The 25,254-nt window shown below is 42.3% G+C and overlaps 1 long non-coding RNA gene and 1 other non-coding gene across 2 annotated transcripts; one reads left to right on the top strand and one right to left on the bottom strand.

The window, feature by feature from the left end:
• The first annotated feature begins 1,196 nt into the window (after window positions 1–1,196).
• Window positions 1,197–25,243, top strand: LOC144229184 (uncharacterized). Its single transcript, XR_013334374.1, has 3 exons — window positions 1,197–1,298; window positions 23,846–23,892; window positions 25,136–25,243. It is a non-coding gene; the product is annotated as an uncharacterized LOC144229184 (long non-coding RNA).
• Window positions 24,234–24,339, bottom strand: LOC144229193 (U6 spliceosomal RNA). Its single transcript, XR_013334381.1, has one exon. It is a non-coding gene; the product is annotated as a U6 spliceosomal RNA (small nuclear RNA).
• Window positions 25,244–25,254: the final 11 nt, after the last annotated feature.

The raw sequence follows: 25,254 nt of genomic DNA, 5'->3' as shown, positions 1-25,254 counted from the left end.
AAGCTGGGGCTACAGAAAGCGTCTTTGACTTAGCTCTGCTGAGCTTTCCAAAAGACGGTCTCTTACAGCACAGTCTTGTCAGTAAAGGGAGGTGGAGCTGGGTCCAACGTCGGCGAGTGTGCATATGGGCATGTGTGCATGCGTATGCATGTGTGTGTGTGCACGTGCAGGCGAACCTGGGCTCAGGCGGCACAGCGTGCTAATAAAGGCTATCAGAAAGTCTGTTCCAGCTATCCTCGTAGCACCTGCAGAATCCAGACTAGATGCCCTGAGCCTCTCTCCTGATCTCTCTTGGTCTCTCTCCCTCACCCAGGCCTATATTCCAAACATCTTTCTGTCCATCTGGGATGACCTTCCCATCCCCACCGCTTGCCCCAGCTTATTTTCTCTCTGGATGATGACAAGGGTCTCTTCAGATCACTCCCCTTCTACTTTCAAACCTATTCCTTTACTTTGGAAAAAAAAGCCATGTTTTCTGCCTGTAAACTGAGCTCCTAGTTTACTCCTCCATTGCTTTCTGGGTGTAGAAACTAGTTTGGAAGTCAAGTGGCTTCTGCGAGGAACCCCATTATTGCATTACTGCAGTGAGCGGAAACTTGCAATTCATGTCTTATAATTAGATAAGCTGCTAATTGAGGAGGGGCATGCCAACCTGATTTGAGTCCTGACACAGTGATTAGAGCCTTAATTATAAGGAGGAAGAGACATCAAGTCTCCTCATCTGGGCTTATCCCTCTTCATACTCCTGGCTGCAGCTGCCATGGAGGAGGCACTGAACATTCCAGACTGCAAGATGGCCCTTCAATGGCTGGTACTGAACCAGGCCCCGTGGGAGGACAGATATCCCCACAGGAGACTTTTTTCCTGCTTGGGGCTGGTCTTGATTTTTTTCAACTTCCCAGATGAATCTGGCGAGGACAGGGATTCATCCTCCCAGAGCCATAAGAAGTCACCCTATTTTCAAGGCAGCTTCTAAAATCATTCAGAAAAGCATTTGCCTCTCCCCATTTTGGCAAAGGCCTTGCTTCTTCCTTCCCTCCTACCCTGCTTTTGCAGCATTCACCTAATTATGAATTAGCTCCACGAGATTGGCCTGTCTGACATGACCTTCACTGTACCTCCAGTGCCAAGAGCCTGGCAGAGAAGTGACACTTAGTATTCTGTCATTGTATGAATGTGCCAGGTACGGTCCTGATGCTGTGATACGGAGATGGATCAGACACCCCTCCTGCCCGTGAGGAGGACAGAGACAACGAAAGGAACAGTGAGAACACAGCGGGGCAAGGACAACGTGGGAGGTGAGCACAATGCGACAAGGGGGACTGGAGGAGAGGAATCTCATGCTCCCGCAGTCAGCAAATACTTCTTGGAAGAGGAGAAGCCAAGCTGGGTCTTAAAGGTTGTAGGAGTTATCCAGGTGGAAGAGCAGGGGAAAGGCATTCCAGGTAGAGGGAAGGGCTTGGCGAAGGCGTGAAGGAAGCATGAGGTACCATGATGTGTTCAGGGAACTGTAAAATGTTCGGAGTGGCTGGAGCATAGGGTTGGCAAGGCTGGAGGGTCTGGGTTGGGGGCAGGGCCACCAGGTATGGCTGTGCAAGATGCCGGCTTTACAAGCGTGCCCTACCGAAGGGGTGAGGGGCCGAAATACAGCTCTGGATCCACTTGGCAAGCACACACGCATAGTTACAACCTCCCAGAGGAGGCTCTACTTCTAATTTACACAACGGCTCCTGCGGGCCAGCAGTGACTGCAGAGGTCCTTGCAGATCTTGCTAAGGGTGTACGTCTATCTAGGGCAGTGGTCCTCAAACTCTGTGCATCGCAATTAGCAGCAGGGCTTGCTATAGCAGAGATTGCTGGGCTCTGCCCGTAGGGTTTCTGATTCAAGAGGCCTGGGTAAGGCCTGCAAATTTGCGTTTCTTATATGTTCCAAGCGATGCTGACGCTACCGGCCCAGGAACTGCACTCAAAGATGTACTGATCTGGGAAACAGGAAGCCACTGGAAAGCGTTAGGTTGGAGAGGCAGAGACAGAGCCCCAGGTGAGAAGGATCTGTTTTCTGGGGTTAGGGTTTCTGATATTCCTTGTGAATCAGGGAGGACAGCTGAGGGTCTCAAGGACAGTGGATGCACGCCACCCCCTCTTGTCCTGTTAGGTGTGTCCAATGGTTCTGTTCCCTCAAATAGGAGCTCGACCCAAGAGTCCTTCTGTTTAGGGAGGTTTTGCCCACAGATGACGTAAGGAGTGGCCACGTCATTACAAGACGCTCACCCCGAGAGCTTTTAAATAGTGAGCTCCCGAATGATTTAAATATCTGTTTACATTTTTAAATGATTCCCTGGAGAAGCTGGGGACCAGAGAAACCTACAGGCACCAAATAAAGGAGAAGTCAAACTGGTGAAAAAGCTTCTTTGAGAACTCTTTTGTGTAAACTGTAAAACTCTGTGTGTGTGTGTGTTTGGGGAGGGGAGGAAGGGAGGGGAACTATAGAGTGTCAAGACCTCACACACGTTCGTGAACGTTTGCTGAATGAAGATGTGATAAGCGGACTGAGCATGGTGATGGAGGATCCAGGGCCAGTCTGAGGGAGGGAATTTGGCTGACAGGAAGCTGTCAGGTGGCATCTGGCTCTGGGCCAAGTTTGGAATCTTGGCTCGGGAAGCTGGACCTTCCCGGAGCCTGGTTCTCTTTTGTGGTCCCTGAGCACAGTAAAAAGATGTCCTTGTGCAGAGAAAGAATGGCTACACCCTTCCTCCCTTGGAGGCTCAGGCCCAGCCTGCCCTCTGGTTGGGGACTGGAGCTGACAGGTGGTAGGGGGTAGAGGGAGTCCATCTCTATTCTCTGGTTGAAATACAGTCTCCAGGACAAACTGGATTTAGGATTTGAGTGGGTGCTGGGAAGAACAACCAACCTGATTATCTCTCTTCTGCCTATTTTCAACCTCGGCCCCAACCTTTCCCCAGAGCTAGAGCAGAACAGGGCGGCGAGATAATTTTTATTCACTGATTTAGGTTTCCCATTAGGGAGCCTCACGCTGGCTGAAGGCCACCATCCCCAACTAGCTCAGCTGTTTCCAAACCTAGCCTATCAGCGGCCATGTTGGGAGAAGGAAAGCCCTGTTGAAGGCAGCCAGATTCTTCCCCTAGGCATCAAGGAGAAAAGAAGAGGGGAGGAGAGGGAGGAGATTCCACTCAGAGGCTGCAATCAATATCAGGTTGTTCTTAATTAAGACAGCTCCAGGCAGCACATTTCCATAATTTCCCATTAAAGAGATCCTGATGTATGAGCCATTGCAGGCTGTGATTCCCCGAGTCAGCACTGTCCAGTGTCTGAGGCCTCTCAAATCAGAAAGCCAATCCATTTCAATCACCCCGGCTTTCTGAGCACCTGAGAGGAGCCAGACACTGTGCCCAGAGAATGACACAGCAGTGTGGCTATAGTCCCTACTGTCCAGGGCAAAGCCTCACTAGACCCTCACCTGGGGGGAGGAGCATGGACTCAGGAGCACTTGGGTGCGGAGCTGGTCCAGGTGGGCTCTGGTCCTTCCTGGGATGACAAGGAGCAAGCATGGGACTGAGGGAAGCTTGCTGGATTTGCAGACAGAAGGTCTGAGTTTCATTCACTTAGCTCAACTCTGTTGTCCCGTGGCAGCCTGTCACAACATAGCGAGTGTTCTGTGACATAGAGGTGGATGGTAGATAGGCTTGTGACAGCACCCCACAAGGATGCCTATCTCCCCGTGTTCTTGGGAAGCCAACAGGGTGTTCTGTGAAGATATGGGTCAGACTGTGAAGATGGGTGCAAGGTCATCTTGCTGCCATGGCAGACCTGCTAGTCCCCATCATGCATTTGCGAACTTGGATGAAATAGATAGTTACCTAGGAAATGTATCATGCTAAAGATGACTCAGCAAGAATCAGGAAACTTGACTAGACCGATAACTACTAACTAAACTAAAACAATAATTAATAATGCAACTCAAAAGCTACCAGGCATAGATTCCCCTGCTCCCTCCCCCCCCACAGGAGAGTTGTAGAAAATCTTCAAAATTTAGAGAATCCTTTTAAAGCTAAGTCAGATAACAAAAAGAGAGAAGGCTATCACTTGTGAACTATTTCACACATACACACACAAAAAGACAAGGTGAACATAGGACATAGATCATACAGTTATCTCTCTTAATAACATAGATGCAAAAATCCTAGCTAAGCCAGTTGTATTAAGAAAAATCATACAACTAAGTTAAGACTCATCTATGAAATTCAAAGACAGTTCAATATTAGAAAATATGCTGGTGTATTATACCTTACTAAGAAATTAAAAGAGAAGTCATGATTTTCTTAATGCAAAAAATTATTCTNTATTATATATATTTTAAACACATTATTTTAATTTATTATTAAAATTATTAGAAAATCAGAGCCAGGAGGAAATTGTCATGATCTGGTATAGAGTAGCAGAACCCCAAAACGCACGTGGAAGGTGGACCTGAGATAAATTTGAAGAAGCAGGGGTGCCTGGGTGACTCAGGGGGTTAGGCATCTGACTTTTGACTTTAGCTTAGGTTATGATCTCATGGTTTATGGGATCAAGCCCTGCATTGGGCTCTGCACGGACAGCATGGAGACTGCTTGGGATGCTCTGACTCTCTCTCTGCCCTTCCCTTGCTCACACTCACCTGCTCTCTTTCTCTCTCTCTCTCTCAAAATAAATAAATACATCTTAAAAAATAAATAACAAAATACATCTTTAAAAAAATTTGAAGGGGTGCCTGAGTGGCTCAATTGGTTAGGCATCCAACTTCAGTTCAGGTCATGATCTCATGGTTCATGGGTTTGAGCCCTCTGTCAGGCTCTGTGCTGATGGCTCAGAGCCTGGAGCCTCCTTTGGATTCTGTCTCCCTCTCTGTATACCTCCCCCGTTTGCTCATGCTCTTTCTCTCTCAAAAATGAGAAAACATTAAAAAAATTTTTTTAAATTAAAAAAATTTTGAAGAAACAGCAAATTTGGGAGACGTGGTAGGCTACTTCTCCACCAGACAGCTGGTGGTATATAAAACCTGTGTGGCACCAGGAGAGGGACAGACGAAGAAACCAATGAAACAGAACAAGGGAACAGCTCCATGTACACACGGAATCTTGAAATACTGTGGATGTGGCATCATGAATTGGTGAAGATAAGAGGGATGATCCAAGAAACTAACTAGTTATCTACATGGACAGATAAAATTATATTCCCATCTTTCACCAAATGCAAAAATATATCCCAGATAAATGAAGGATCTAAATAGAAAAACAAAACTAGAAACTAGCTTTTGGAAGAAAATATAAGAGAGTATCGTTACAGCAGTGGGTTAGGAAAGAATTTAAGTTAGAAAAAACAAAGCCAGAAAAGGATTGACCATGTTGATCACCTGAGAACTGAAAGCCACACCATAAATCAAACAAAACGTAGATTGGGAGAAGGTCGTTGTTTTCTTTCTTTTTTTTTTTTTCCAATCCAACAAGAAATAGCATTCAGTATGTATATAAGGGACTCTTTTCAATCATTAAGTAAAAGGAGGAAGGCAGAACATCAGGAAAGGAACATGAGTAGGCAACTTACAGATGAAGAAACCCAAATGGCCAATAAACAGAGAAAGGTGCTCATGCTCAGTCTCACTGGCAAAAGCTGTAAAGCAAATCACAAGTTTTGGGGAGAATGTAGGGAAATAGGAACTCATACACAAATCTGTGGGAGTGCAGGTTATGACAGCTACTCTGGGGAGCATTACAGACTTTGTAAAGTTGAAGACGTGTATCTTACCAGCCAGTGTTCTGGCAGAAAACAGGTGGCACACTCCAATTGATAATTTGAGGAGCATTTAATAATGGGGGTATAGTTAAACTTTGATTTGCAAACGTAATTCATTTCAGAAACAAGCTTGTAATCCAAGACACTTGTATATCAAAGTGAACTTCAAGAACCATTGGCTCAGTTGTGATCACGTGACATTCGGCATCACCTACGGTTTGTATTGCAAGACATCGCTCGTTTATCAAGTTAAAATTTATTAAAAATGTTTGCTCGTCTTGCGGAACACTCACGGAACAACTTACTCGCAATCCAAGGTTTTACACTATTTAGAAAATTATGGACAAGGTACAGGAGAGGCACAAGGATTAGGGCAGCCCCTAGGAACTAGTGTTAGTGGACTTAATCACTCTCAGGTCTGATGAAAGCTGAGGGACCAGTCATTAGAACCTGGAGACAGAGATGACTCTGAGAAGGCAGCCTGTGACTTTAACTGCAGGAACCCAGCCAGCCTGCTGAAATCCCACAGAGAGGGATGGGGGGTGGGAATTAATACCCTGATCCTACTTTCCTCCTCCCTGCAATTACCTGCTGGTCGCCTTCCTTGGCCACACACAGTGGGAAGCAGGAGGCAAGGGAGCCTGGCTGATCAGTCCACATCATTCAGCTCCTGGGATCTAGAGCAGGAATGGAAGTGGTGAAGAGTGGTATCTGGAAAAGTGAGCAGAAGATAATTAAACACACTTATGGCCTTTGACCAGCTCCTTAACTCCTAGGAACATACCCTAGAGAAATTCATATGCTTGTAGGCAAAAAGATGTATATAAAGTTGTTTGTTACAGCATTGTTAAAAATAAGAAAAAGTGGAAATAACCAAATTGTCCCTCATTAGGTTGTTACATAACTAGGTTATATACACCATGATTTATTCATAAAATGAAATGCCATAACACAATTAAAGCAGATGAACTAGATAAACATGTATCAGTATCTATAAATCTCAGGAAGATAATGCTGAGTGGAAAAACGTTATCAAAAGATACAATATGATAGTACTTATGTAAAAATTATTCAAGCCCGTAGCAAATTGTGGAAGTTTATAGTAACTACAAAAATATGAATAGGAAGGAGGCACACCAACTTCAAGATGGTGGTAGCCTCTGGGGCTGGAGGTGAAAGAAGGGAAAGAGAAGGGGTACTTTAGTTGTATTTGTATTTTTTTTTCATTTTTAAGTCAAGATGAAACAAATATGGTAAAATGTTAACATCTGCTTAATCTCAGTGGTAAGTATGTGAGTGAGTTATTTACTATTTGGTCTAATTTTATGTATGTTTAAAATATCTCATAATCAAAGGCAATAATGAAGGAAAGTGTGAACTATTTGAGAGACATTTAGAACATAAAAAAAGGAGCTAAATGTCACTTATCGAGAGCAGAATTAGGCAAACATTTTCTATAAAGGGCAAGATAGTAGATATTTTAGGCTTTATGATTTGTACAGTCTCTTACAAGTACTCAGTTCTGCTGTTTTAGCTTAGAAGTAACCATAGGGAATATACAAATGAATGGTTGGCTGTGTTCTAATAAAGCTTTATTTACAAAAGCAGGTGGCCAGTGGGATTTGACTTATAGGCCCTAGCTTGCTGACCCCTGATATAGATAATCTACTTATCAGGCATGCTTCTTTTCCCAAGAACGTGTTTTTTTTTTTTAATGTTTATTTATTTTTGAGAAAGAGAGTGAGTGAGAGAGAGAGAGAGAGAGAGAGCAGCAGAGGGGCAGAGAGAGAAGGAGACACAGAATCTGAAGCAGGCTCTAGGCTCTGAATTGTTTGCACATAAGGCTCAAACCCACAAACTGTGAGATCATGACCTGAGCTGAAGTCAGATGCTTAATTGATTGAGCCACCCAGCCACCCCAAGAATGTGTTTTAAATAAGGTTCTGTGGTATAGCTGTATTCCCAACCTGCAATACTACAGATTGATTGATAGGACTTTGATTGACAGCCTGTTGTTCAGACTTTCCTCACCACCAATCAAAGTACAGTGGCTGAAGAATGCATGCTCATCCATCTTCATCTTTGCTTTGCTGTGAACATTAGAAGTCTTTCAAGGCTTCACTGTAGTCTGTTTGTATGTATACTTTGAAAATGCTGAAAGTGTGGCAACCCTAGAGTTACCTCTTGCCCAGGCTAAGCAGAATGAACAAAACAGTGAAGTATTAGCAGACATTTTGAAACATGCTGGCATCATTAGTAGACTGTTTTGACTTGGAAATCCAGCATATCATCAGAATTATCTAATTAGTTTCATTTTATGGGATTAAATGGAGAGGCAGCTTGTGCAGTGGTTAGGGATACATATGTACTCTGGGGTTAATTATAGCACCTATCTCACGGGGAACCCACACTGGTTTCAATTATCTATTGCAGCATAGTAACCATTAAGAACAGTGGCTTAAAGGCAGTAACAATCGGGAGTGACATCAACAGGATCTCAGCAGGTGGAATAGGTGGTCTCAGCCCTTGTCTTCCTTTAGAAACATCAATTTAACAAACATCCATGGACAAAAATATCTTTATGAAAGTTCCAAAGTGCAGGTGAGATGTTACAGCACCCCAGTGGCACAGAGAAATGAGAAAAGACGCACTGAAAAAGGTAAGACAAAAGGTTCATTTTACTCTCCTAACTTGGCACAGTGCAGCTCTGAGAGAGATCCCCTGAGTCATGGATTTTCTTATGAGAGAAAGAGAGAACACGCTCACTTACAGATCCCATCAGCTTGTGGACGTATATGAAAATCCCATAGCTAACATCTTACTCAATGGTGAAAAACTAAAGCATTTCTTCTAAGATCTGGAACAAGGGAAGTGTGTCTACTCTCATCACTTCTATTCAGCATAGTACCAGAAGCCTTAGCAAGAGGAATTAAGCAATAAAAAGGAATAAAAGGCATTAAAATCAGAAAGAAAGAAGTAAAATTATCTCTGCAGATGACATGCTTTTATATATGTAGAAAACTCTAAAGGCTATACACATGTGTGTATGCAGACACACACACACACACGTTAGAACTAATAAATGAATTCAATAAAGATGCAGGATATAAAATTAACACACAAAAATCAGTTGTGTTTTCATACACTGACAGGAATTATCTGAAAAGGAAATTAAGAAAACAATCCCACTTACAATAGCATCAAAAAGAATAAAATACTTTGAATAAACTTAACCAAGGAGTTGAGAGACTTGCATACTATAAACTGTAAAACATTGATGAATGAAATTAGAGAAAATTAAATGAAAAGGCATCCATGTTCATGGATTGGGAACATTAATATTGTTACAATGCCCATAATACCCAAAGTGATCTACATATTCAATGTAATCCCATCAAAATCCCAAGGACATTTTTTACAGAAATAGAAAAAAAAAAAAAAAACTCTAAAATTCATGTGGAACCACAAAAGACCTTGAATAGCCAAAGCAGTTTTGAACAAGAACAAAGTTGGAGACATCATACTTCCTGATTTCAAAATACATTACAGAACTACAGTGATTAAAACAGTATGGTACTGTCATAAAAACACACATATATTTCAGTGGAACAGAATAGAGAGCAGAGAAGTAAATCCATGTATATATATGGTCAACTGATCTTTGATAAAAGTGCCAAGATCCACAAAGAGGAAAGGACAGTCTTCAATAAATGGTATTAGGAAAACTACAAGAGAATAAAGACCTTGTCACACACCAAACATAAAAATTAACTCAAAATGGTTAAAGACTTAAACATAAGAACTGAAACTATAAAACCCCTAGAAAAATACATAGGGGAAATCTTCTTTATGTTGGTCTTGGCAAGGATTTTTTGGATATGACCTTTAAAGCACAGGCAACAAAAGCCAAAATAGACAAGTGGGACTGCATCAAACTAAAAAGCTCATGCACAGAAAAGGAAATGATCAACAAAATGAACAGGTAACCTATGGAATGGGAGAAAATATTTGCAAACTATATACCTGGTAAAAGGTTAATATCCAAAATATATAGGGAACTCCTACAATTCAGCAGCACAAAACTAAATAACCCAATTAACAAATGGGCAAAGGAACTGAAGAGACATTTCTCCAAAGAAGACATACAAATGGCCAGCAGCTACATGAAAAGGTGCCCAACATCACTAATCATCAGGAAAATGAAAATGAAATTCATAATAATATATCACCTCATACTGATCAGGGTGGTTATTACAAAAAAAGAATAAGTGTTGGCAAGGATGTGGAGAAAAGAAAATCCTTGCATGCTGTTGGTGGAAATTGGTGTAGCTACTATGGAGAACATACGAAGGTTCCTAAAAAGATTAAAAATAGAACTACCATGTGATCCAGCAATGGCACCTCTGAGTATATATCCAAAGGGTTTGAAATCAGGATCTTGAAGAGAAATCCGCACTTCCATGTTGATTGAGGCATTGGTCTCAATAGCTAAGACAAGGAAGCAAACTAAATGTCTATTCACAGATGAATGAAAAAAAATGTGGCATATAACAATATTATTCCACCTTAAAAAAGAAGGAAATCCTGCCATATGTAACAACATGGATGAACTTTGAGGATATTATGCTAAGAGAAATAAGTCAGATGCAGAAGGATAAATACTACATGACACCACTTATATGAGGTATCTAAAATAGTCCAGCTCAGAAGCAAAAAGTAGAATGGTGATTACTAGGTGCTAGGGATGGGGGAACATGTGAAGTATTAGGCAAAGAGTACAAAGTGTCAGTAATGTAAGATGAATAAGTCTTAGAGATCTACTATGCAGTAACAGAACCTACAGTTAATAACAGTGTATTGTACACTTAAAAATTTGATAAGAAGGTAGATCTTATGTTCAAAATTCTTATCACACACACACACACACACACACACACCACATCATCATCATCATCATCATCATCATCATGGCAGGAGGAAACTTTTGGAGGTGAGGGATAGGTTTATGGCATAGATTGTAGTGATGGTTTCACAGAGGTAGACTTATCTCCAAACTCATCAAATTGTATATGTGAGATATGTACAGCTTTTTATATGTAAGTTATATCTCAATAAAGTGGTTTAAAAAGACAATTACAATCATTTATTTTGTTCTGGAATCTGAGAGTAGACAGGGTTCAGCTAGAAAGCCATTTCTGGGGCTCTCTCATGGTGGTGACCCTAGGAACACTCAGGTGGCTGAATCTGAAACACTAGAGGGCTCTTCAGGCATCACTCTCTCTCTGTCTTTCCACATGGTGGCCTCAGGGTACTTGAACTTCTTACTGGCTAAAGGTTTCCAAAGTGACTCACTGGCTAAAGTTTTCCAAGGGAAACTTGCCAACCTGCCTGATGTTTTCTCATGTAACCTCTGATCTCATAGAGTGTCATTCCTATGCATCCACCTCAATTCCCTGTGTCAGTCACAAAGGATCTGAAAATGAACAGTTGATACACATGAAGTTCTTCAAGCCAGTTGTTGGCACAGAGAAAGTGCTACACGTGTTTGTAAAAAAAATATACAAGAATTTTCTAGCCGGGGACTTACAAAGTATTTACAAATAGACACATGGCCCACTAACTGGCCCATGGATAGGAAGCTTCCTGTCTCTTCTGACTCTATCTACTGCTGTTGCTCCTGTCCTCATCACTGCCCCTTCCTTCTTCATTTCCTCACAGATACGCCAATCATCTGTATCCCTAGTTACCTACCATCAAAGATCTGGGCCTTGAACCTTCCTGTGGACTCATTCTCTCAGTTAGTCAGCAATCATTGATAAGCAGGTCACCGTTGAGGCTGCTGGAGGTAGGCAGTGAAGACAGTATCTGTCTTCCCCTGGGATCCGTGTAGCTGTGGCAGGCCCAAGCCGTTATCTTGCAGGTAGGGGAGATCGCGTACTCATCACAGTTCTTAATACCATGCAGGGGTATATGTATTATTCTATAGGGAGCCACAAGGTGAATGTGTGTGTGTAGGGGGGCAGTGTGGGCGTAGTGGGACTCAGAGGAAGGACAATGGATATGTCACTAGGATGTATGAATATATTTAACAGGGAGGCTGTCAGAGGAGTGACCATAGAAGGAATGACATTTGAGCTGCATCTCGAAAGGTGAGGAGGAGATTTCCTAGCCGGCTCTGTAGGGAAGGGCATTGCTGGCACAGGAACAGAATGTCCAAAGGGCCAGAGAATGTTGGGGGAACATGGGCAGTTCTAGAAGAGCAAATAAAGTGGCAGCTCCGGGAATCCTGCCCAGAATCCTCAATCTCTGGCAACCTCACATAGCACCCCAGGGCTTTAAAGTCAGGTGCAACTGAGTTTGAATCTCAGCCCTGGCACTTGGGTCCTCTGTGACATAAGATAAGCCATTTAACCTCTCTGAACCATAATTCCTTTATCTGTAAAATGGGGATATTATCTTCCTCACAGAAGGAGATAGAGATGAAACGATGTTTGAGAAAGCAGTTCGCATTGTGCCTGGCCTGCTTCTGGGTACTTGAAAATAGTAGTTATTACCCTTTTTATGGAGAGGCTCTGAGGTGTGTGTGCACCTAACAGGCACAGTGTAGGGACTTATACCCGGCAGTTTCCGTTCCTTCTTACTGCCTAATACCCTTTCCTTGGCACCGAAATGGCTTATGTCATAGGGAGTAATGGGAGGCAAATTAATGTAAAGACAAACCTGGGTCCCAGCCATAGCCCTGCCACTTACCATCTGTGGTTTTGGCAAATGACATGTCTTCTCTGAACCTCCATTTCATTATCTGTAAAATGGGAGGTATTAAGACCTAACTCACGGGGTTGGTATGAGGGTAAAAGGGGCTAATAAATCTAAAGAGGCTGGCATATTTTGTAGGAGCTCAAAACGTTATTGTGATGTGAAATTGCTTTGTACAGCGCAAAGCACTGTACAGCATGAGCGGTTATTACTTTATTAAGGCAAAATTCATGGATCCAAAGGCTAATGGCTATTTCAAGCCAAGGTTTCGTTTTTCTGCTGACTCTTGTTTTGTGGATGGAGCTGGGGAGAAAGAACGCCTTTGTTTCCTGCACTATCTGGGGACCGACATTGTTCCTCACACTCTGCAGCAACCAAGACAAGCTGCAAAGCAGCACCCCCAATGTCAAAACAAAATGCCATAGGGTTGTCTTGATGTCCCATGGGAAAGAACGTGTTTGTAATTGTGTGAAATGGGATGGAACACAAAACATGGACAGCATGGTAAATAAGTTCAATTCACTGTGAAACATACATAACAATGTTTAAGACAGCTTAAAATTTGAAATTTGCAAATTTTCTATAGAAACCATAAATAAAGAAAATTATGAGCGCCATCTTGTGGTGAGATCTCTATTAAAACATCATATTGGAGAATATTCCTTTCCCTACGCAGCCTCTAAATTAAAGGCAGATAGCATCTGTCCGTCCATCCATCCACCCATCCATCCATCCATCCATCCATCCATCCATCCATCCATCCATCCACCCACTCTCCCATACATCTATCCATTCATTCATGTAGAAATTCACTTAATAATTTGTTTATTTGTTTGAATGCTTTCTATGGTTTGGTCTGGAAGATGCCAGGACCTTGCTTGGAAGGAACCTACAGAGAGTGACGATAGATATGACAAGCCAACAGTTCTGGGGAAACTTGATGGAGGGCACTTAATTCAGTTCCTGTTATTGTTGAGGTGGAAGATACACGCAGGGGAGGCTTCCAGATGGAAGCAGCACCTCCACTGAGATCTGAATGATGGGATTCTAGGTAAAAGGAGAGCCCTGGTGCCCTGGTTGAGGCTACTTTTTCTGTGCTGTCACATGCATTGTTGGCTCTATAGTCCCCACCTTAGTAGAATGACAAACTGGACACAGTGGTCAGTGTGGTGAAGGGACACTTGAAGGAACTAGGGAAGAGCTATGAAATGAAGTGCCTGCTAAGTGGTCAGGTTCTATTGTACAAGATTAATGCTACCTATTAATATTAGAAGATATTAATAGCTACCATTATGTTGTGTTCTTCACTTAATAGAATTCGTTATACCCACATCAGCAGAGTCGTGTTAGCGTGGGCCGTTGGCCAAGATGTGGGAATGGCCTCATTATATACGGCGAGACACATAATTGTGTTCTGTACCCAGAATCTACTTCTATTACCTGTTACAGGTTGTTAATTGATAAATGTACTACAGAAAAAAGGCCCAGCAGCAAACTGGTTAAATTGGCCAGTGCCTGGCCCACATCTGAAGGATGGATGGTCCTTTAGCAATCATCCTCTGTTCCCTTTGCAGACTCCCACAGAACCGACATCTGCCTAGCAGAGCATACTGTAGCTGCAATGGGCTTGAGCAGGGCTTGCTATCTTCAGGGAGCGAGTTCCCTCCAGTTCAGCACAGTCCCCACCTGGCCCCATCCTCTCCTGATTTTCAAGTGTGTGTCATTATCTTTTGCATGACTTTGCACTGTTGTTCTTTTTATGATAGAGAAGCATGTCTCTGTATTCCTGTCTAGTAACAGCAATGAAATACAGACCAGAAAGGGGTAGTGTATTTCATGAAAAATGGTGCAAAGCATGTTTCTTTGTGGGATTAAAAAAATTCAGATGCATTTAATGTATAAGCCAAGTATGTCTGTGTCTTAGACCTTGTCTGTCTCCTTCATTCATATTATTTCCTTGGATTCTGTGAGCATTTGCTTCAGGATGGACGGGAGCAGCCCTGGTCAGTGTTCCAGAACAGGTGTTGTTGACCTTGATTGTCACCTCCCTTCAAAACAGCGCCTCCTCCCGGGATCCCAGCGCTGTCTACGAGCAGGCTGGCCATATTTAGAATATCCTGGATGGGACGTAAAGGCAAAACTTCAACATTTCAACAATTTCTTCTGATGGATCCTCACTTCTCTTCTTTAGTGTAACTCAAATCGGAAGGAATATGACGTTTTGTTGGAACAGCCTTAGTGTTTCATTGTCTACAATTATGTCTAAAGCGATTAGTTTTCTCTGTGCCAGCAATCGATCTGTGAATTCACGAGTCTGGCTCCGCTTCCCAGCCCTCACCGCTCACAGCCGTGGAAATGGATTTGCAGCTTCAGGCTCTGCCGTCTTCATCCTCCTTCTCCTTCTGGAGCTCATTCTGTCTCCAGTCGTGGGGGGGTGGGGGGAGCAGACGAAGAAACCATGGGGATGAGCATTCAGGCTGTCCTGCTGCCTGGATAAATCAAACTTTTACCCAGATCTGGTGTGGGGCTTCTGCTCCGTCCCTCTGACCAAATGCTAGTTCTCGAGGGCCTTCCAGAACTTCCCGTTTCTGTTTAGAACAGTCAGTGCGGTCAGACGGTCAGTTTCCCCACTCGAGCTGATGGCCCTAGCCATGAACAAGGAGGTCACAAAGAAAGTAAAGAAGTGGTGCAGCCGCTCTGGAAAGGAGTATGGAGGTTCCTCAAAAAATTAAAAATAGAACTCCCTATGACCCAGCAATTGCACTACCAGGTATTTATCCAAGGGATACAGGTGTGCTGTTTCGAAGGGGCCCATGCACCCCAAAATTTATAGCAGCACTATCAACAATAGCAAAGTGTAGGAAGAGCCCAAATGTCCATCAACAGATGAATGGATAAAGAAGAGGTGGTATATATACACAATGGAGTATTACTCAGCAATCAAAAAGAATGAAATCTTGACATTTGCAACTACGTGGGTGAAACTAGAGGGTACTATGTTAAACGAAATTAGTCAGAGAAAGACAAATATATGACTTCACTCATATGAGGACTTTAAGACACAGAACAGATGAACATAAGGGAAGGGAAGCAAAAATAACATAAAAACAGGGAGGGGGACAAAACATAAGAGACTCTTAAATATAGAGAACAAACAGAGGGTTGCTGGAGGGGTTGTGGGAAGGGGGATGGGCTAACTGGGTAAGGGACATTAAGGAACCTACTCCTGAAATCACTGTTGTACTATATGCTAACTAACTTAGATATAAATTAAAAAAATAAATTAAATTTAAAAAATGCATCCAACCTAACAGAAAGTAAAGAAGTTAGTCTGACCAATTGAAAGTATCAGCCACACCCATTGGCTAAGTGTGGGACAAACCCCACCGTATTAGAGAAATTGATTACGTAACGTTAGAAAGTAATAGGGCTTTGAGCTTAAGCAATGTATAGACCCCTTTTAGTGGGGAAAAAAGCTGACAAATTATTACCTTAACTTCAAATGTGCAGATACTAACCTAAGTACGATCTTCTTAAAACAAATGTATGAATTTAAATATAAACAACAAAAACATTCAGATAGACTTCCACAAATTTATGTAATGCAAACAGGTCCACAACACCGATTAAATGCCTCTATTCTAAGTGTCCTTTGTTTTAAATATCATGCTACCTTTGTTTCTACAGGATGCAGTGAGGTTGTTTATTCTTCCCTTCGATCAGATCATTTGTGTTGAAGTTCATCCTGTTCATTTTTCATCAGCCTGAGACAGTTAAAGCAGTTCTCTGCGGCCCCTGTGCCGTCATAAGCACAAACCTACATGTGGATACAGAAAGTCCGTGGCCTGAGCTGGCCAGCCAGTTGATCCACAAGATGCTTATATTGATTCTTTTTAGATTTTCATCAAGACAAACCCACAAAACTAAAAAAACAGTATCAAAAAATTAGGAACCCAGATGAAAATATTCAGAGGCTCCCATTTGAGAAACACCACTGTTAAAGGCCCGATGACCTGGCTATTCTGTGGTACGGGAGAGCAAATGGAGGGAAGGATCAGGGCTTAAACTGTCTAGAGGCACCCAGATCAGCTTCTGTCTGCATTAGGCTACATCTCGTCAAAGCTGGTCCGTTCTCAGATTTGCTGGGGAAACTGAGACAGTTCTGCTGCTCACTTGAATTCTGGTCCTCAACTATCATTCTGCATCTGGCTTTGCGCTGCCATACCTCCCTGACAATGAGGACTTACAGTCCCACCTAGTGCTGGGGACAGGACTGGGGCATTTGTGTAGCAGACTCTGGTCACCCAGTGTCCAGAAACACAGATCGGAAACTTTAGTCTGAAAAATTTTTTATGCTATTTATTATGTTTGAATGTGGATGTTTTTCACCAGGAGAATTTTAGATACTGGCCATTGGGAGGACCCAAGAGAACTGCATAGATTCCAATTGTATAGAATTATTCAGAGTGAGGAAGAAACCCTGACTGAGGATATATTCAAACAACTACCAGGAATCTATGAGTTCAGTTGCCTTTTCCATGATGGGCAGATAAAAAGAGTATGTGTTACTCTGTGACTGGCAGTGGTTAACCCCTAAGTCTGAGTTGTTACTGAAACATGTTGTCTTCAGTCTCCAAGTACTGATTCACTTGGGGAAAACTGAGGCAGTGGAATGCTTGGTCCTCGATGCCTGTCCCCAAAGTCCAACCGATAGACTTGGTTCACCTGCAACCACCCTCCAAGGTCGCTGGCCAGTCTATCAGAGGTCATCGAAGCCCAGGAAGGACTTTCTCTTGTTTCTTTCCATGGATCCAGTTGTCCACAGCTCTGCCTGCCCCAAGAGTTCAAGAAGTTCAAGTACCAAACATCAAGGAGGGATTCAAATCCCCGTCCTCCATGTTTTGCCAACCTCATCTGAACTGATGATGTGCCTTTCAGTTGGACCCTCCCACCCTGTTTTCCCTAAAACTCAATTGTCTGAACTGAGTCGTATCGGTTCCACATTTGTGAAGTCATCTCAAATATATTTTAGAATGAAGTGGGATGTGAATGGATGAATTATGTACACACATATGGTGGGATGTGTGTGGTGGTTAGAGATGGGTTCTGGACTCAGACAGGCTTGAGTTTTAACTGTCTTGCCAATTGAAAGCTATATTACCTTAGACAAATTGCTTGCTCTTTCTAGGACTCAGTTTCCTTATTTGTAAAATAGGAATCAAAATAATATTTATTGCGGCGCTTAGGTGGCTCAGTCGCTTAAGCGATTGACTCTTGATGTCGGCTCAGGTCATGATCTTGTGGTCATGAAATTGAACCCCATGTTGGGCTCCATGCTGAGTGTGGAGCTTGCTTAAGATTCTCTCTCTCTCTCTCTCTCTCTCTCTCTTTCTATCTCTCTCTCTCTCCCCCTGCCACTCCCCCACTTGCATGTGCTCTGTCTCTCTCAAAATAATTACACATTAAAAAGTAATATGTATTTCATAATGTTGAGAGGACTAAATGAGATATTAGTGTCTGAGATACCCAATGAATACTCAATCAGCTGTAGTTTATTATTATTATTATTATTATTGCTATTGTTATCAGTTGTGCATATGGACCTTTGCGTAAGGCACAAGGGCTACCAAATTTTCCATTCTCAAATAGCTTCTAAAAGTTCTGAGGTCTTCTCTGGAGCCACCCAGAGTTGGATCAACAATCAAACTGATTTGATGCCAAACCACCTGAATTTGGGGGCAGGACACACAAAATCCACCGCCATCACCCAATCCTGATTAGGGTAGGACTTATTCTAGAGCCTGTGATCCAGAATTAGATTGCACACTGAGGCTGTGAGGGGGAGAGATGGGAGGATGGTAAGCTCAGTTTTCACTGTTTCATAGCCAAGGCTTCACTGAATTTGGAAAGTCTCCCTCTGCCCTCATTGGAAGACGACCCTGACGACAGCGCAGGAGCGGTGTCCTACCAATGGCGACCGCACAATGAAGCTGGAAAGAACCCCAGGCCATCTTTCCTTCCTAATGGCTGGAAACATATGTCTCAAGCAGAATTTATAAAGATATCATTTCATTCTTTGTCTCCTCATTTCTGAGTCAGTACACAAATAGCTTGTTTTCTGGAGCTTCAGGGGAAGCCTGGATTGACATGTTAGCCAGGAAGTAATGTGCCTTCTTTCTTCTTCTGTCCATAACACATTCAAATCTAGATAAAAATATGTCCAAATTTGTTCAAAATCTATCAGTTGGGCCATTTTCTCAATGACAAACAGATGGCTCCTTTGAGTTATTCAGAGGGAAAACATTTTTCCCTTTTGTTCATCTCAGTTTTTATGGCTTAAAAGAATTAGTGTTTAATCCCAATTCCAAAATTGTTAATTAGTTTGTATTTGCTTTGCTAAATCTGTTAAATAGATTTTTATCACTTCAGCTATATCTCCCTGATAGCATCTGGTGTCAAGTTTGCAGAAATAATGTTGGTTTTACAGCCAAAAATCAGAGGTTAAACCCCCAGGACTACAGACATGACAGCATTAAAGGGAAATTCATCACCCCAAAGACTTTCATTCCCATATATTTTAGAATCAGCCCAAACACGAACCCATGTTCTTTTTCCCCTTCCCTTCTCTAGGAGCACTGTGGCTCAGTTCCTTTTTTATTTATTTGTGCGGCTGTTGCTGATGAGAGTTCCAGGGGGAGACCTCAGCCCACCCCAACCATAGCTTTGGAAAATGAGTAGACGCTCTTCTGCTCAATCCCTTTCTGTTGCTTATAGAAGCTTCCATCCTGGACTAGGGCTATACAAGACTAACATAATTCATCACTTAAGCTGATAAAAAGGACTGTGTAGGAAGGCTGTGCAGACACAGCTCTGTAATTTTACCTGTAGGTAGGGCCATAATAGAGCCGAGCAGCAAGAGTAAGGCAGTGTCTGTTGCAAATGAGCTGTTTTGAACTTGAATCAGCACACTTCAGGGAACAATTAAGTGAAGTAAATCAACTAATCTGGGGATATTTGGGTAATAGGGGGAGGCTGCTGGAGAATAATCTGTCTGGGTATCTGTAGTAGGCTGCATAATGGTCCCTAAAGATGTCCACAGCCTAATCCTTAGAACCTGGGAAAATTACTGTATGTGGCAAAGAGAACTTTGTAGATGTGATGAAGGTCAGGCTCTTGCAAAGGGGAGAGTATCCTGGATTCTTTGGGTGAGCCCTAAATGTAATTGCAGATGGTCTTAGAGGAGAGAGGCAGAGGGAGATTAGATAGAAGAGGAGAAGGGGAGGCGATGACAGAAACACAGATGGGAATGACCCCTTGAAAATGGAGTGAGGAGCCATAAGCCAAGGAATTCAGGCAGGCAGTAGCAGCTGAAAAAGCAAGAAAATGGATTCTCTTCTCAGATCCTCTGAAAGGAACCAGCATAGCCAACACCGTGACTTTAGTCTAGTGAAGCTAATCCTAGACTTCTGACTACTAGAACCATAAAAGAAGAAATTTGTATTGTTGTTGGTGTTGTTTTTAAAAAAAAATTTAAATGTTTATTTATTTTGAAACAGAGAGACAGAGCATGAGCAGGGGAGGGGCAGAGAGAGAGGAAGACACAGAATCTGAGGTAGGCTCAGGCTCTGAGCTGTCAGCACAGAGCCGGACGTGGGGCTTGAACTCACAAACTGTGAGATCATGGCCCAAGGTGGAGTCTGACGCTTAACTGACTGAGCCACCCAGGCGTCCCAAAATCTGTATTGTTTTAAGCCACCGCTTTTGTGGTATTGTTACAGTAACCATAGGGAACTAATAGAGTTCTCTTTTCCTTGCCCGATGCTGAAGAGTTCCACACCAGCAGACAGAGGTAACCTACACAGGCAAGGAGAGCCAGAGGGGACCGGCACAGTGCCTTCATGCTCTCAGAGACTTCCTCCTGCAGCTGGATGTAGACATGGAAACAATAGCTAGGACGCTCTGGGAGGTTTGGGAAGAACATTTCTGAGAATCATGGACAGTAGGCAATAGCATACAGAGAGAGAGTAGGCAAGAGCATACAATAGCATACTGAGAGCACTTGGTAGTTGGATATTTACATACCTATTAGGAAAAGGCCAGTAAGCACGGAGAGCAGAGGTCAGAGGAGGGTGCAGAGCAGAGGTGAGCAAGGAAGAGGATCTGGACAGGAAAGAGCTCAGAGGCTTCACCTTAGCCACTTGAGAGCTCTGGTGGAGAGCGACTGGCAGTGAACAGTCAAGACTCTCTGGTCTCACCCTTCGCGTGTTCCTGTAGAGGGTGGAAGGAGATCTGAGTGCGTGAATCTCTGGATCTACCATCCCCATTCAGGATAACTCTGAATTGGACAGCTTGAGCTTCCAGGTGGGATTTCATTTAAGTAAATATTCTATTGGTGGAAACGATTTTTTGGTAACTTAATTTACAAACTTTTTAAAAAATATTTATTTTTGAGAGAGAGAGAGAGAGCAAGAGTGTGAGCGAGTAGGAGAGGGTCAGAGAGTGGGAGACACAGAATCCAAAGCGGTCTCTAGGCTCTGAGCCATAAGCATAGAGCCCAGTGGCGGGGCTTGAACCCACAAACTATGAGATCATGACCAGGGCCGATGTCGGGTGCTTAACTGACTGAGCCACCCAGGTGCCCCTTTGGTAACTTAATTTTGATATCATTTTAAAGTACAGAAACTTGCAATAATACGAAGGACTCCCATATACCCTTTAAACAGATTCACCAAGACTCAGTATCTATCCACATTTGTATGATCATTTGTTCTCTCTTTCTATATATAGATATATCTGAACCGTTTGAGAATAAGTAGGCATTATATCCATCTCTTTACCCCTAAATATGTCAGTGTTTATAAGAACAAGTACATTTTGTGATTTGTTCTAGAGTACGATTATCAAAATTGGGAAATTTAACATCAACAAAATGCTGTCATGCAATCCACAGTCCAAATTCAAATTTTGCCACATGTCTTTATAGCTATTTTTTCCTGGTCCAGGATTGGATCCAGGTTCACACTTTGCGTTTGGTTGTCCTCTCTTCTTTAATTTGGAATTTTCCCTCAGCTTTTGTCTTTCATGGCCTTGACATTTTTGAAGAGTACAGGCCAGTTATTTGGTGAATTACCCCCTCTGTTGCAGCTTATACGGTATTTCCTCACGTTGGGATTCAGATCATGCAGTTTTAGCTTTAGCATGCGACAGAAGTGATGCTGTGTTCCTTTCAGAACATTGTATTTGGAAAGGATGTGATGTTGCCTTGTCCCATTGTTGACGATGGTGACCTTGATCCCTTGGTCAAGAGAATGGTAGCACCTTGCAGGTCTCTCTGCTGTAAGTTTTCATTTTCTCCTTTGTCATTAAGTAATTTGTAGAAAGATACCTTAATACTAGGTAAATCTCCTGTTACTCCTCAGAATGCCACCCACTTATTTTAACACCCATTGATAATTCTTACTTGAATCTATTATTACTACAATGATTGCCAAGTGGTGATTTTCTTAACTTCATCATTCCTTCTGTATGCATTAGTTGGCATAATTGCATAAGAAAACTCTTTTATTTCCCATTTATTCATTCATGTATTTAGTTATGTCAGGTACACTCACAGATCTTATTTTATTCATGGGTAATCAGTAATCGTTATCACTGTTCATTTTGATGCTCACATTAACCCAGATTTGGCCAATGGGAGCTGCATAAAGATGGCTCCTAATGTTTTGTGTTATGTTGCTATAATTTTTTTGAGCACTTCTTTACCTTCTGTGACAAGACATTCATTCTAGGCCCTTCTTGCTTCAGCCTTGGAATCAGCCATTTCTCCAAGGAAACCTGGTTCCTTACTTATACTATTATAAGGAATGATAGTAAGAAGACCTGGGTGGTAGGTCTGTTCATTGCTACCAGTATAACATTGCTTTGAGGCCTTTTTAGCTTTCAGATCTAGAAAACACACACACACACACACACACACACACACACACACGTCTATTCTGTATCTCTAATTCCAATCCTACACCACAAAATTCATCCCTAGCATTTCCCATTCCACATTGGTAACAGCTGTCTGTCACAGAGAGACACTTGGCTCCCACCATTTCAATCTATTTATTCACGTGCCCAATCCTAGTTTTCACAGAAAGCAGTTTCGGAATTGCTGACCCATCCCACCGCAAGAACCAAGTAGAATTATTTATTAACAGTTCTTTTATGTTTAGATTGCAGTACATCGTCTAAGTACTGTGCTCAAAAGTTACCTGGGTTTGTTCTCTTGTTTTTTCCCCTTCACGATGATTATGTTATTCTTTTAAATTCTAATTGGGCTTCTTCTTCTTTTTTTTTTTTTTTCTGTTTATATTCCATTTCAGAGTTGTAAAACTGGTATCCAAATTGATTTGGCTTAATTTCCATCAGTTAAGGGTCTGACTTTGGCTCAGGTCATGATCTTGTAGTCCAGTATGTGAGTTTGAGCCCCACATTGGGCTCTGTGCTGACAGCTCAGAGCCTGGAGCCTGCTTCAGATTCTGTGTCTCCCTCTCTCTCTGCCTCTCCCCCACTCACACCCTGTCTCTCTGTCTCTCAAAAATAAATAAACATTTAACAAAAAATTTAAAAAAGTATTTAAAACATTAATATGATCCCAAAGTGCAAACAGTTATTCTCACTGAAGTATCACTCCCTTATCCACCTGGTTCCCATCCACCCCCATGGGTAACCATTCTCATTAGTTTCTGGTTTATTTTTTCTTGATTTCCTTTTGCTTTTAAGAAAGGAAACACATGGGGGCGCCTGGGTGGCTGTTAGGCCTCTGACTTTCGCTTAGGTCATGATCTCGTGGTTGGTGGGTTCGAGCCCCGCGTCGGGCTCTGTGCTGACTGCCAGCTCAGAGCCTGGAGCCTGTTTCAGTCTGTGACTCCCTCTCTCTCTGACCCTCCCCTGCACACACTGTCTCTCTCTCTCTCTCTCCTAGAAATAAATAAAACATTAAAAAAAAAAAAGGAAACTCATGTACCTTTCTCATTTCCTCTTTTCACACAAAAGGTACAATACTATATATATACCCCTTGGCAGCCTGCATTTTCACACACAAAATATGCCCTGGAAGTCATTCCCTATTACTGCATAGAGACCATCCCTATTCCTTTTTAGCACCGTACAGCACTACATTATCTGGATATCATTTAGTTTAAAACATCTCCTTCCATATGAATGTGGAGGTTGTTCTCTGTATTTTGAAATTATAAATAATGCTGCAATGAATGCACCGGTGCATTTATCATTTTGTATTGTTGCAGGTGTATCTTCAGAGCAAATTCCTAGAAGTGGCTTCCTAGAACAAAAGGTAAATGCATGTATAGTTTTGTTAACTACTGCCAAATTCTGCTCCAGAAGGCTGTACCAGTTTGCATTCCTATCAGCAATGTAGGAGAGTGCCTATTTCTCCCCAGCCTTGCCAACACAGTGTGGTGCCAAGTTTTTACATTTTTGCTAATTTGCTAGGTGATAAATGGTATTTCAGTGTGGGTTTAATTTGCATTTCTCTTTTTATGAGTTGAACAACTTCTCATAAGTTTAAGTAAAATTTTATGTCTTTTTTTGGGTAAATTGTTCACAAATTTTGCTCATTTTTCTATCAGGTATTTGGCCCTGTTTCCTCACTTTTTTTTTTCATTGCTCTTCATAAAAAATATGGAACGCTTCACGAATTTGCATGTCATCCTTGCGCAGGGCCATGCTAATGTTCTCTGTATCGTTCCAATTTTAGTATACGTGCTGCTGAAGTGAGCACTCCTCACTTTTTTTTTTTAAAAAGAGTTCTTTATATATTATAGCTATTAGACCTCAACTGTGATATATGTTGCAAATACTTTGTTTTGAAAAAAATATTCAATACTATTATTTTATATGGTTAGAAACTAGCTATAAGTATGGATGCTTGTGGGGCACCTGGGTAGCTCAGTCACTTCTGATTCTTGGTTTTGGCCCAGGTCATGATCTCAAGGTTTGTGGGATTGAGTCCTGTGTTGGGCTCTGTGCTGACAGCCCAGAGACTGCTTGGGATTTTCTCTCTCCCTGTCTCTGCCCCTCCCTCACTTGTGCTCTCTCTCTCCTTCTCTCAAAATAAACATTTAAAAAAATACATGTGCTTCTGTTGACCATTAACAAACTCTATGTTGTTTACCCTTGTGTGTGTGTGTGTGTGTATGTGTGTGTGTGTGTGTGTGTGTGTGTGCGTGCGTGTTTGAAATGATTATAAACCTTAAATATCCTTGATTCAGTATAGATTAAAATTAAAGTTAAGTAGCCTTGGGATCCTGGGGGCTCATTTGAGTGAGCAGGGTCAGACTCTTGACTCAGTTCAGGTCATTCATGATCCCAGGTTCATGGGATAGAGCCCTGCTTCAGGCTCTATGCTGAATGTGGAGCCTGCTTAGGATTCTCTCTCTCTCTCTCTCTCTCTCTCAGCCTCTCTCCTCTGTGCTCTCTCTCTAAAACAAACAAAAAAGTTAAATAGCCTTTTTGAAGGAGGACTTTACCTACCTTTTGACCTCAAGCTTTCTAATTGATTAAGTTCTTCTTTCCAGCTTGTCTCTTAACTCAAGCAAAAGACCCTGCAGGCAAAGCATCCCCTGATGGGAACCAAACTGCCCCCTCAAGCATCCGGGACTGCCCTGAGCCATAAAGACCCTGCATGTTTGATCCC

The sequence above is a fragment of the Crocuta crocuta genome, unplaced genomic scaffold (assembly GCF_008692635.1).
Source record: "Crocuta crocuta isolate KB4526 unplaced genomic scaffold, BGI_CrCroc_1.0 scaffold233, whole genome shotgun sequence".
Taxonomy (NCBI): domain Eukaryota; kingdom Metazoa; phylum Chordata; class Mammalia; order Carnivora; family Hyaenidae; genus Crocuta; species Crocuta crocuta.
The sequence above is the reverse complement of the archived record's forward strand: the minus strand, read 5'-3'. Positions and strand labels throughout refer to the sequence as shown.